Source organism: Salmo salar, chromosome ssa22 (assembly GCF_905237065.1).
Source record: "Salmo salar chromosome ssa22, Ssal_v3.1, whole genome shotgun sequence".
Classification (NCBI taxonomy): Eukaryota; Metazoa; Chordata; class Actinopteri; order Salmoniformes; family Salmonidae; genus Salmo; species Salmo salar.
Genome location: NC_059463.1, coordinates 42,161,940 through 42,176,951, shown reverse-complemented (window position 1 = coordinate 42,176,951; position 15,012 = coordinate 42,161,940).

The window sequence follows — 15,012 nt, the reverse complement described above, 5'->3', positions numbered from 1 at the left end:
GAAGAGGAAATGCTTAGATGTTTGTGAACAATTATAATAAAACAAAATAAGATTGTGTTGTTAACTGCTTTACTCTTACCTGTTTGAAACTGTTCTGTCACAATGGCAGATGACAAGGAGGAGGAGTGGGACTGTTTTGCCCGTATGTTGCTTCATAAAGGAACCATTGAGTCAATCACAAAAATGTCTTCCTCATTCTCCTCCAGTGCTCTGAGCCCTTCTTCGGTAGTGGCCTCTGTAATTGTGGGTTTAGGAGATTGGTGGGAGCTGTGATAAGTGAATGAGTTTGGATAAATAAAAATATCTGGTGTCTGATAAGGGAATTTATATGCTTAAAGGTAATGACTAAATAATTCCACCCTGAAACGTAATTATGACATTATGTAACATGTATAATGAATTAAAGTGATAAACTTAAGTCCAATAAGGTTCAGTAGAGACATGTGAGGGAGAGAAATGTGTGTGTGTGTGTGTGTGTGTGACTAAGAAGATACCGAGAACAATTAAACTGTATGGCCTGACCTAGCTAGAACTCTGAGAAACTTACGATAGGACAGGGAGTCCTTTCAAGGTTCCTCTAATCTCGGGGGAATGGAACTGCTAGCTTGGTAGTGATAAACAGTGGTGAGAACCATGGGGAAGGATACATCCCACCTACTGTTCGTGTGTATGTATGTGCATAGGCTATCTACTGTTTGTGTGGAGGTATGTGCGTAAGTAGGGAGTGAGTTATAAAATGGTATTTCTTTGTATTATGGACTTTAGAAAGTTCTCGTGAATAAACTGTACGAACATTTTGCATAAGCTGAGTCTTTGCCTAATTATTATTAAACCCAGGGTCTTACAAACCTTGTGGATTGGTCAAAGCTTAATTGATTGTTAGTTATTATCATTGGGATTGAAAATTCTCTTGACAGTGTCGAGTTCACAGTTAGCTCCATTTGTTCAGAAATCTCTACAGTAGAATACTCAGGTTCAAGTTTGAGTCCACTGTCTTCGTTACCTATGGTAGACAAATCTATTCTAGATCTGTTACCTACGGGATACAAATCTATTCTAGATCTTGCTATAAGTGGGATCTTGGCTTGTGAACGTACATCCTCTGACGTTTGTGAGCCAACTGGTTCTGCTGTGCTGACACATTCTTGGGTCTGTTTTTGGGGCAAAGGAGGGAGTGGGGGAGAAGTTGGGGCGGAGGAGTGCACATCAAGTTCCCCTGCTTTATTTTCCTATTTTTCAGGTGCAGAAATTATAAGTGTGCTGGCAGGTGGCTTGGTCTCTTGTTTACCTTCTATTATAACCACGTCTCCAGGTCCACTGCCATCCATAGACTCATCACTGCCATATGATGTGCCAATCAATGCCCTAGCTAAGTCCTCCATACTGGTCATCTTGTTTCCTGCCGGTGGGCAGAAGGATGTCTGTCCCTGGCTGTTGTATTGTGGTGAGCTTAGGGGCTGTTGTGCCCATGTTGGAGCTGGTGCTGAGGGGGTTGGAGAATGCCAGGAATGGGACATAGTCAGAGTTGCTGGATGAGGGTGCGGTAGAGGTAGTCCTGACAATGTTACCAGGTGAGCAGTGAAGCAGTACAGTCAGCACCATGGAGAAATAAAAAAACCATGCCATTGCTCTTAGTAGCAATCACAGCCTGCCGAACAAAGGAAAAAATTAGTGAGATGGCAAGCTGTTATAGGGTGTAGCAGCAGGAAGGCAGAGCACTCCATTTTGGACAAAGTGGATGTGTCCAAATACACATATGTGCGTCCTAAATAGTACACTGTTTGAGTATGCAAACAAATGTAGTTTAATAGTATTCAACATTTTGAAATTCAGCTGATCAATTAGATTTTATTTTACTAGGCAAGTCAGTTAAGAAAAAGTACTTATTTACAATGACAGCCTAGGAACAGTGGGTTAACTGCCTTGTTTAGGGGCAGAAGGACAGATTTTTACCTTGTCAGCTCGGGGATTCGATCTAGCAACCTTTCAGTTACTGGCCCAACACTAACTACTAGGCTTCCTGCCGCCCCAGATATGGGAATGCACTACCGAAATCAACAAATAGCAGGAAACAACATAATCGCGCATGAATTTCAGTATGCGGAATTATGTTTTGTAGTATGTGAATTTTCAAAAATCAAGTATGATTTAAAATGCCAGGATGTTATACTCATTTCGGCTCTTCAATGAGTAGAATTCGATGCACACTTAACAGGAATCAAGGGAAGTCCCAGACGCATCGAATTGACAATGGTTTAATATTCCAACAGGGGCAGGCAATAGACAGGTCAAGGCAGGCAGGGGTCAGTAAACCAGAGGTGGGGCAACGGTACCGGACGGCAGGCTGGCTTAGGGTAGGCCGAAGGTCAACAATCCAGAGGTGGGGCAAACATACAGGCAGAGGTCAACAATCCAGAGGTGGGGCAAAGGTCGGCAGGCAGGGTCAGGCAGAGTGGTCGGGCAGGCGGGCTCAGAGTCAGGACAGGCAAGGGTCAAAACCAGGAGGGTAAGAAAAAGAGCACCTGGGAAAAGCAGGCGCTGAAAACAAAAAAGCTGGTTGACTAGACAAACAAGAAGAACTGGCAACGGACAAACAGAGAACACAGGTATAAATACACAGGGGATAATAGGGAAGATGAGCGACACCTGGAGTGGGGTGAAGGCAATCACAAGGACAGGTGAAACAGATCAGGGTGTGACAACTTTTCCACAATGCATTGGAAGATGTGCGCTGCGAGTGATAGGCCCCAGTTCTCTTCAAGTAGCCAAACAACAAAACAGGACCTGGTTTCCTGATAGCAGTGAAATGTAGGCTTATAAGTGTTTTAAAGCTACAATATGTATGTTTTTGGGTGACCTGACCAAATTCACACAGAAATGTATGTTATAGATCTGTCATTCTCATTGAAAGCAAGTCTATGAAGTGAGAGATCTGTGCTATGTAAGCTATTTCTATGCTTCCTGTTTTTGAGTCTTTTACATTCAGTTTTGTACACCAGCTTCAAACCGCTGAAAATACAATATTTTTGGTTATGGAAAATATATTTCACAATGGTTTAGATAGTACAATGATTCTCTACACAATGACTGCTTGTTTTCTGACATAAACTGAAATTAGGCGAACTATTAGAATTTCAGCAACCAGGAAATGGGGGAGCGATTTCCTCATAATGCATCTTTAATGATGCATCTTTCCTACAATGGCCGAAGATCTTTCCTTAACATTATAATTATTTCACAATACTGAGAGATATTAACAGCTACGGCTGTAAATATTTAGGCAGTTTATTCTAATGCTTACCCAATAAAAATGCACTAAATCTCTCATGTGGCACATCATTGTGCAAATGTTAGGCTTCACATCATGAAATATGTTGAGACAAATCATAAACAGTTGCCTATAAGTAGCAAAATAGAACAATTGATTGAACAGGAAATGTATTTCATATGATTGAAATAGGGCTATAGCTGACAGTTTATATTTTAAGTTTGGGATAGGGGGCAGTATTTGCACGGCCGGATAAAAAACGTACCCAATTTAATCTGGTTACTACTCCTGCCCAGAAACTAGAATATGCACATAATTAATTAAGATTTGGATAGAAAACACTCTAAAGTTTCTAAAACTGTTTGAATGGTGTCTGTGAGTATAACAGAACTCATATGGCAGGCCAAAACCTGAGAAGATTCTATACAGGAAGTGCCCTGTCTGACAATTTGTTCTCCTTCTAGGGCATCTCTATCAAAAATACAGCATCTCTGCTGTAACGTGACATTTTCTAAGGCTTTCATTGCCTCTCAGAAGGCGCCAGAAAGTGGAATGAGAGCTCTCCAGTCTCTGGGTGAAAAACAGCTGGAGTTTTTGTGAGTGGTCCTGCTGAGAACAATGACACTGGAGCGCGCATGCACGAGACGACTCCATTTTTTTCTTTCAGTGTTTGAACGAATACAACGTCACCCGGGTTGGAATATTATCGCTATTTTACGAGAAAAATAGCATAAACATTTATTTTAAACAGCGTTTGACATGCTTCGAAGTACGGTAATGGAATATTTAGAATTTTTTGTCACGAAATGCGCCGGCGCGTCACCCTTCGGATAGTGACTTGAACGCACAAACAAAACGGAGCTATTTGGATATAACTATGGATTATTTCGAACCAAAACAACATTTGTTGTTGAAGTAGAAGTCCTGGGAGTGCATTCTGATGAAGAACAGCAAAGTTAATCAATTTTTTTTTATAGTAAATCTGAGTTTGGTGAGGGCCAAACTTGGTGGGTGTCAAATTAGCTAGCCATGATGGCCGGGCTATGTACTCAGAATATTGCAAAATGTGCTTTCACCGAAAAGCTATTTTAAGATCTGACACCGCGATTGCATAAAGGAGTTCTGTATCTATAATTCTTAAAATAATTGTTATGTTTTTTGTCAACGTTTATCGTGAGTAATTTAGTAAATTCACCGGAAGTTTGCGGTGGGTGTGCTAGTTCTGAACAAAACATGCTAATGTAAAAAGCTGTTTTTTGATAGAAATATGAATTTGATTAAACAAAACATGCATGTATTGTATAACATAATGTCCTAGGAGTGTCATCTGATGAAGATCATCACAGCATTTAGCTGTGGTTTTGTTTTTTGTGACATATATGCTTGCTTTGAAAATGGCTGTGTGATTATTTTTGGGAGGGTACTCTCCTGACATAATCTAATGTTTTGCTTTCGTTATAAAGCCTTTTTGAAATCGGACAATGTGGTTAGATAAAGGAGAGTCTTGTCTTTAAAATGGTGTAAAATAGTCATATGTTTGAAAAATTGAAGTTTTTGCATTTTTTAGGTATTTGTAATTCGCGCCACTCTATACCATTGGATATTACTAGCGGAACGTCTGTCCCTAACAGGTTATTAATGTGGTCATCTCGGTTTTAATTTTAGCATCTTTTTATACGTCGCTTTTTTGTATAAATTGCAAAGACATCGGCAACTTTATATTTGTAGTCAGCTTTGTTCTGAAGTTATCACAGTCACAGAGAGATGGCTAAACCATGCGATTCTATGTTAGTCGAGATATTCTGTGTGTAAAGTGACTCGATAGGACAAACAAGCATGAATTTAGCTTTTGGGAAACCGGGCCCCTCGATACCTAATGGCGAAGGTGCAAAAGAATTCAGATATGACGTCATTTCTTTTTAGCACTACCCACAGATTAAACTACCGAGTGAGACATGGTTCAATGTGCCAGTAAATCAGCACAATCAAACTTGTTCTTTTTTTCAAATTGCTGCCATGGTTAGAGCGTTGGACTAGTAACCGAAAGGTTGCAAGACCGAATCCCCGAGCTGACAAGTTAAAAATCTGTCGTTCTGCCCCAGAACAAGGCAGTATGTTCCTAGGCCGTCATTGAAAATAAGAATTTGTTCTTAACTGACCTGCCTAGTTAAAAAGAGGTCAAATAAAATACAAATCTTGGAGCTAATATTGGGATCTTTGTTGGCACCTTTGACTCGGCATGTTGCTGTGTTACTGATTTCATCATGTTTATCGAGCCTTTTGATTTGAACATACAGTACTTTTGGTTTTGTAGGCCAGACTACCTATTTCATTATTGAATTTATGGATCAAGCCTTAGCAGTCATTCTGATCTCATTCCCAATGATCGGTGCTTTAGTTTATTATGTTGATGTCCAGCGGTTCTGAATTTGCAATGCACCCGATGGTCAACGTTTTTCTGTGCAGTACCCTTTTAATGTGAACATTTGAAAGGTTTTGGTGAGAACTAGGCAATTTGATTTAATGTAAATACAGTACCAGTCAAAAGTTTGGACACACCTACTCATTCCAGGGTTTTGCTTCATTTTTTACTATTTTCTACATTGTAGAATAATAGTGAGAACATCAGAACTATGAAATAACACATATGGAATCATGTAGTAACCAAAAATTGTTAAACAAATCAAAATATATGTTTAATTTGAGATTCTTCAAAGTAGCCACCCTTTGCCTTGATGACAGCTTTGCACACTCTTGGCATTCTCTCAACAACCTTCATGAGCGAGTCACCTGGAATGCATTTCAATTTACACGTGTGCCTTGTTAAAAGTTAATTTGTGGAATTTCTTTACTTCTTAATGCGTTTGAGCCAACCAGTTGTGTTGTGACAAGGTAGGGGTGGTATACAGAATATAGCCCTATTTGGTAAAAAAACAAATTCATATTATGGCAAGAACAGCTCAAATAAGCAAAGAGGAACGACAGTCCTTCATTACTTTAAGACATGAAGGTCAGTCAATGCGGAAAATTTCAATTACTCTGAAAGTTTCAAGTGCAGTCACAAAAACCATAAATCGCTATGATGAAACTGGCTTTCATGAGGACTGCCACAGGAAAGGAAAACCCAGAGTTAACTCTGCTGCAGAGGATAAGTTCATTAGAGTTAACTGCACCTCAGATTGCAGCCCAAATAAATGCTTCACAAAGTTCAATAAACAGACACATATCAATATCAACTATTCGGAGGAGACTGCATGAATCAGGCCTTCATGGTCGAATTGCTGCAAAGAAACCACTAGTAAAGGACACCAATAAGAAGAAGAGATTTGCTTGGGTCAAGAAACACGAGACCGGTGGAAATCTGTCCTTTGGTCTGATGAGTCCAAATGTGCGATTTTTGGTTCCAACCACCATGTCTTTGTGAGACGCAGAGTAGGTAAACGGATGATCTCTGCATGTGTGGTTCCCACCGTGAAGCATGGAGGAGTGATGGTGTGGGGGTGCTTTGCTGGTGACACTGTCAGTGAATTAGAATTTAACGCACACTTAACCAGCATGGCTATCACAGCATTCTGTAGCGATACGCCATCCCATCTGGTTTGCGCTTAGTGGGACTATCTTTTGTTTTTCAACAGGATAGTGACCCAACACACCTCCAGGCTGTGTAAGGGCTATTTGACCAAGAAGAAGAGTGATTGAGTGCTGCATCAGATGAGCTGACCTCCACAATCACCGACCTCAACCCAATTGTATGGTTTGGGATGAGTTGGACCGCAGAGTGAAGGAAAAGCAGCCAACACGTGCTCAGCATATGGGAACTCCTTCAAGTCTGTTGGAAAAGAATGCCAAGCGTGTGCAAAGCTGTCATCAAGGCAAAGGGTGGCTACTTTGAAGAATCTCTAACGTAAAATATATTTTGATTTGTTTAACACAAAATAGCAAAAATAAAGAAAAACCCTTGAACGAGTAGATGTCCAAACTTTTGACTGGTACTGTATGTTACAGCACTTTGGATTCACTTTTAAAAAATGATGTTGAAATGGAACCAAATTATCTGTTTCTGTTTTTAGATAGGATAGATGAGCTACATTGGTTATGGTATAGGTTGAATATGATAGTCTACCTATAACCAGCCTGAGGAGGCCTATAACTCAATTCCTATTCTATTCAGAGTATTATCAGGATGGTTAATGCGATGCATGTCTGTTGAATTTGGAAAAATCCACCCAGACTCGGCCCCGCCCAACTACTCAGCCAGTCAGGAGCCGATTCTGCGTAGTGGCCGTTACATACACATTGACTGTAGTACTCACTCTGGGAAAACATTGGACCACTGCTACTCAACTTTTCAAAATGCTTACAAGGCCCACCCCCGCCCTCCCTTCAGCAAATCTGATCGTGACTCCATTTTGCTCCTCCCTTCCTATAGGCAGAAATTCAAACAGGAAGTACCCGTGTTAAGGTATATTCAACGCTGGTCTGACCAATCAGAATCCATGCTTCAAGATTGTTTTGATCACGCGGACTGGGATATGTTCCAGGTAGCCTCTGAGAATAACATCAATGAATACACGGATATGGTGACTGAGTTTATAAGGAAGTGTATAGGAGATGTTGTACCCACTGTGACTATTAAAACCTACCCAAACCAGAAACCATGGATAGATGGCAGCATTTGCGCGAAAGTGAAAGTGTGAACCATCGCATTTAACCATGGCAAGGTGACTGGGAATATGGTCGAATACAAACATTGGTTATTACCCCCGTAAGGCAATCACGGACTACAAAGGGAAAACTAGACACATTGCGGACACCAACATCTTGCTTCCAGACAAGCTAAACACCTTCTTCGCCCGCTTTGAGGATAACACGGTGCCACCGACGCGGCCCGCTACCAAGGACAGTGGGCTCTCCTCCTCCGTGGCCGACATGAATAAGACATTTAAGCGTGTTAACCCTCGCAAGGCTGCCGGCCCAGACGTCATCCCTAGCCGCGTCCTCAGAGCATGCACAGACCAGTTGGCTGGTGTGTTTACGGACATATTTAATCTCTCCCAATCCCAGTCTGCTGTCCCCACTTGCTTCAAGATGTCCACCATTGTTCCTGTACTCAAGCCAAGCAAAGGTAACTGAACTAAATTACTATCGCCTCATCATGAAGTGCTTTGAGAGGCTAGTTAAGGATCATATCACCTCTACCTTACCTAACACCCTAGACCCACTCCGATTTGATTACCGCCCCAATAGATCTATAGACAATGCAATCGCCATCGCACTGCACACCGCCCTATCCCATCTGGACAAGAGGAATACCTATGTAAGAATGCTGTCCATTGGCTATAGCTCAGCATTCAACTCCATAGTACCCTCCAAGCTCATCATTAAGCATGGGTCCCTGGTCTGAACCCCCCTGTGCAACTGGGTCCTGGACTTCCTGACGGGCCGCCCCCCAGGTGGTGAAGGTAGGAAACATCACCTCTACTTTGCTGATCTTCAACACAGAGGCCCCACAAGGGAGCGTGCTCAGCCCCTTCCTGTACTTCCTGTTCACCCATGGCCACTCACGCCTCCAACTCAATCTTCAAGTTTGCAGACGACACAACAGTAGTAGGCCTGATTACCAACAATGACGAGACAGCCTACAGGAAGGAGGGGAGGACCCTGGGAGAGTGGTGCCAGGAAAAATAACCTCTCACTCAAAGTCAACAAACAAAGGAGCTGATCGTGGACTTCAGAAAACAGCAGAGGAGGTTGAAGAAATTTGTCTTGGCCCCTTAAACCCTCACAAAAACCCTCACACACTTTTAGAGGTGCATAATTGAGAGCATCCTGTTGGGCTGTATCACCACCTGGTACGGAAACTGCACCGCCCACAACCGCAGGGCTCTCCAGCCACAGCCATAACCACCCGAGCCATAGCCTATTCACCCCGCTATCATCGAGAAGGCGAGGTCGGTACAGGTGCATCAAAGCTGGGAGTGAGAGACTGAAAAACAGCTTCTATCTCAAGGCCATCAGACTGTTAAACAGCCATCACTAGCCGGCTTCCACCCGATTACGCAACGATAGTTACCGGAGTTGTAACTCCAATTTCATGAGTGGAGCGGAGCCCCATAGGGGAGCTCTGTTCCTAGTGGTTCACCCTGCTGCCTAAGCAGCAACTAACCTGAAAGAAAATGATGCACACACCTGTAGCCAATGGGAGCACAGGTGTCCCTATATAAGGGGACGCTTCCCCTCAATTAGCCTCCCCAAAAAATATCTTCAGCGAGGCTGGGGGTTGGCAGTGCCTTAAGTCCTATGGGGCTTCGCTCCGCTCATATAACTGGAGCTACAACTCCGGTAATTATCATTCTATATCGTGGAGCTCCACCCCATAGGGGAGCTCTGCTCCTAGTGGTTTAAGGCGGTGCGCAACTCTCCAAAATGTACTCCCTGCTGAGCATAACAATTCCCACCAAGTGAAAAGGTCAGCCCAGCCATGGCTGCTACCAAGTCCCACAGTACTTTGACACACTGTGTCACAATATACTGTGTCGTCAGTACAATCCGCCCCACTCAGTTCAGAGACATAGTCAATGGCTAGTGGGCAGATAAAGAGAATATGTGCCATACTAATCTGAACCAGCAGATGGTTCAATATCCTGTCAAAATTCAATGATTGGTCTCATAGCACTGTAATACTAGTTACAGAAACTATTTCCCTCATCCTTCCGCCCAAACATAGTCATAGACTTGTGGGCAGGTTAGAATACATGACCTCTACTGTATTTCCCTCAGTCAGGAGTCATGTCTAACAGTAAAAAGCGGACCTGAAGGAAACTAGTCCATAGGTCCTGCATTTTTTCCACTTAGTTCAAGTCCTTCCATCAGCTATGCTGAGTACAGACTGAACCATGGTCATACTGATTTCTCAGTAAATCCGCCACACTCAATCTAGAGGCCAAGCCAATGATTTGTGGGCAGATAGACAGAACATGGGCCAAGCAGATAGATGATACCTCAATAGTTAGAAAACATATCCAAAAGGTAGAAATGGATAAAAGGAGACGGTGACGACCATGACACCGCTGCACAGATATCCTCTACTCCTGTTCCTCTGAAAAGGGCAGTAGATGCCGCTACTCCATGAGTGGAGTGGGCTCTTACACCCTGAGGCAATGGCCGCCCTGCCACCTCATAAGCCATCTCAATGCCTTCACAAAGCCAGTGAGACAGCCTCTGTTTAAAAAGTGGTCTACCAAGTGTACTTGCACCGCGACACACAAACAGCCGAGGCGATGACCTAATCGCCGCTGGACACTCCACGTAGCGCGCCAAGGCGTGCACTGGGCACCAGCGATGAGCCTCTCCTCTTTCCGCTCCCACAGCTCAAAGGTCTGTGACCTATATAAGCTCTTAATAACCTTCGGCATAAATGCCGGGATAGGACGTAACACCGCCCTGATCAGATCGCCATTAATGGCCAGGCAGTTGGGTCTCGTCGAAAGAGAGCACAAATCACTGACACGCTTAGCTGTAGTCAAAGCGAGCAACAATGCCGTCTTCAGAGATAACATCTTGAGGCTGATTTGATTCAATGGTTCAAACGGCGTCTCACAGAGGGCCTTGAGTACCAAAGCCAAATCCCACTGAGGAAGCGTGGCTCTAGGCATCAGCCTAAGCCGCCGTGTTCCCAATAGGAACCGTTTCACTGTCTCTGCCAAACCCCTCATGACAAGCTGAAATCGCATCTGCAAACACCTTAATGGTGGTGGGTGAGCGCTGCTTGTCAAACATGAACTGTAGGAAAGAGAGCACACTCGACCTGACAGCACACGGGGTCCATATTTTCTGTGGCGCACCATTGTGAAAACGCGTTCCATTTGCTGGCACAAGTCCTGAATGTGGAACTGGCACGTGAGCCCTGTATGGTTCTGATTACTGAATCAGATAACCCACGGCACTCTAACCTGTCCCTCTCAGGAGCCAGACCATCAGTGTTTGGCCGATTATGGGCAATTGCCCTATCATGCCTTCTGCTTGAGACATCGCGTCCCATCGATGTAGAATGGGCTAAGGTGGTGAAACCAGCATCTGAATCATCTCTGCGAACCAAGGATGATTGACAGCCCACATGTTCTCACTCGGGCTAACAGTGGGAGAATGCAGGACATTCGGCCACGGCTGGTGCGCAAAAGCGTACGTCCCTAGTGGCGGTTCGTCCTGGGCTCGAAGAGAGAACCAGAGGGGGCAATGCGCGTCCACGCGTGATGTGAAAAAGGTCCACCTCGGCACTCCCGAACCGTTCCCATATTTGGAGAACAAAGTTGGGGTGCAGATGACATTCATCATCTCGGGGACCCCCTCGAGACATGAGGTCTGCTCCGACGTTCTGATAGCCTGGAATGTGTGCTGCTCTCAATGAACTAAGGTGCTTGGGAGCCCACAGCCACAATTCCTCTGCCAGTCGGTGGAGTGCAGGAGACCTGACTCCTCCTTGGCAATTTATGTAGGCTACTGTGGTTCGGTTGTCCGACCAGACCAGAACGTTGTGACCCCGCAGGGTAGGCGCGAAGTGGGTCAGAACCAGTAGAACTGTCTCCAACTCTAGTAGGTTGATGTGACCTCCCGAGGGAGGCCACACAACTCCGATCGCCCAAATCTGACATGTCCTTCCCCATCCAGTCAGACAAGCGTCTGTAAATACTGGAGTGTAGGAGGACACTCTGCCTATTGGGGCCCCTTGCGTCAGAACACACGGGTCTCGCCAATAGTTCAGGTCTGCTCTGAGTGAGAGGGGAATCACCAACAACTGACGACAATGCCGCACTGGGTGTAGTCGTAGTTGGGCGAACCATCGCTGTGTTTTGCGCATGTGCAGAAGTACCAGCGGAATCACGGAATGGGCAGACGACATGAGACCCAAGAGTGTCATGACCGAATGCGCCCGTCATCGTGTGATTCGGAAGAAACCTTTGGAAGAAATTTACATAAGTAATCACACACCTGAATCAATACTTTGTAGAAGCACCGTTGGCAGCAATTACAGCTGTGAGTCTTTCTGGATAAATCTCGAAGAGCTTTCCACGCCTGGATTGTGTAACATTTGCCCATTATTCTTTAAAAAATGCTTCAAGCTCTGTCAAATTGGTTGTTGGGTCACACACTGATCTGTTTCATCTGTCTTTGTGATTGTCTCCACCCCCCTCCAGGTGTTGCCCATCTTCCCCATTATGCCCAATGTATTTATACCTGTGTTCTCTGTTTGTCTGTTGCCAGTTTGTTTTGTGAAACCTAGTAGCATTTGTTCCCCTGCTGCTGTCTGGTCTTGCGCCTGTTTTCTAGTCCTTCTCTTTTTACCATTCTGCCTGCCGTTCTATACCTCTGCCCCACCTCACTGGATTATTGACCCCTGCCTGCCCTTGCCTGCTGTTCTGGACCTTTTGCACCCTCTCTGGAACATGATATGTTGACCATTGCTAGACAACCATTTTCAGGTCTTGCCATAAATCTGCTTGAAAATCTAAGTCAAAACTAACTCAGCCACTCCGGAACATTCACTGTCTTCTTGGTAAGCAACTCCAGTGTAGATTTGGCCTTGTTTTAGGTTATTGTCCTGCTGAAAGGTGAATTCATCTCCCAATGTCTGGTGGGAAGCAGACTGAACCAGGTTTTCCTCTAAGATTTTGCCTGTGCTTAGCTCTATTCTGTTTATTTTTATCCTTGAAAAACTCCAGTCCTTAACAATTGCAAGCATACCCATAACACGACGCATCCACCATTATGCTTGAAAATATGGAGAGTGGTACTCCATAATATGTTGCATTGGATTTGCCACAAACACAACACTTTGTATTCAGGACAAAAAGTGAATTGCTTTGACACATTTTTGTATAGTATTACTTTAATGCCATGCAAACAGAATGCATATTTTGTAATAATTTTATTCTATACAGGCATATCAAATATTCCTTTTCACTGTCAATTAGGTCAGTATTGTGGAGTAACTACAATGTTGATCGATCCTCAGTTGTCTCCTATCACATCCATTAAACTGTTTTAAAGTACTATTGGCCTCATGGTGAAATCCCTGAGCGGTTTCCTTCCTCTCCGGCATCTGGGTTAGGAATGACGCCTGTATCTTTGTAGTGACTGAGTGTATTGATACACCATCCAAAGTGTAATAACTTCACCATGCAAAGGGATAATCAATGTCTGTCTTTTTTTTTACTCATCTACCAACAGGTGCGTATGCGAGGCATTGGAAAACCTCCCTGGTCTTTGGTTGAATCTCTGTCTGAAATTCACTGCTCAACTGAGGGACCTTACAGATAATTGTATGTTTGGGGTACAGAGATGAGGTAGTCATTCAAAAATCATGTTAAACACTTATTTCACACAGTGAGTACATGCAACTTACTTTGACTTGTTAAGCATATCTTTACTCGTGAACTTATTTAGGCTTGCCATAACAAAGGGGTTGAATACTTATTGGCTCAAAACATTAATTTGTAAACATTTTGAAAAACTTAATTCCACTTTGACATTGAGGTATTGTGTGTAGGTCAGTGACAAATTCAGGCTGTAACAGAACCAAATGTGGAAAAAGTAAGAGTGAATACTTTCTGAAGGCACTGTAGGTAATGTGGTTTCCAGAGTTTCCAGCTGCTGTTGATTAAGTATCAGCTTGTAAAGATGTGAGCTAGGGGTAATGTGTCAAACAGCTTCCCTCCTGATCATTAATCTGCATTTAAGTGTCTGTGTGTGAGAGACATGTGACATGCAAGCATGCTTACACCTGCGGGTGAACTAGGCAAAAATACAGCAGCCTACAGCTGCAAGCAGTCTGATCTGAGAGTTTGGTGTGCCCTTTTTGTCACATGCCTGTGTTCCCTTAACTTTGTCCCCTATAGCTATTGCACACAGCTTGCGTAGGAAGTGTCTGGTGCACAAGATTAGTGTTTCCTTGGTACAATCAGACACCATCATAGAATGATACCCAATTTCATTGTGATTGGTATCAGGCATATGCAGACTGTGTATACACACACTACAGCACATTATAATAATATTTACAAGCTAATATCCTCCTGTCTTATGCATCTTCACATAATTTACTATGGTCTCTGTTATCAAATTAAAAGTTGAAACCATTACCATTTAAAATTGACAAAGATTACACCGTTTTATTAAGATACTTCACACTTTTCCTCTCTTCACTTGCAGCATCTCTACCTCAATGCATGTTATGCCTGTTATGTTCTCTGAGAACATTTAGACATAATTCCTCTTTCAGTAACTTTGAGGCAAAGTAACAGACGCTTCAATAAACCAATTTAATTTCCATCAAAAGCAATAAAAAAGGCTGGTCTTTTAATATAAACCTCTGATCCTTTAGACTTCTGCTTCACATTTGTCGTGTTGTTGGGTAACACACTGGCTTTCCCTTTTCTCCCGTTGGTCTTATGGGTCAAGTGTAGACATTTTGTAGTTGTCCTGTTTGCACTGAGTGGATCTGTTATAGTGATGCTCAGTCTCTCCTCTACATACCTTATCACACTGTGTTCTTGTCATGGGCGTCGTAAGGATTGGACCAAGGCGCAGCGGGTAAAGTGCTCATCTTCTGAATGTATTTAAAGAAAACACTTAAACAAACAACGAAAACAGTTCCATAAGGCTCCCAGAAAATACAACCACCCACAAAACCCAAAGGAAAACAGGCTGCCTAAGTATGGCTTCCAATCAGAGACAACGAAAGACAC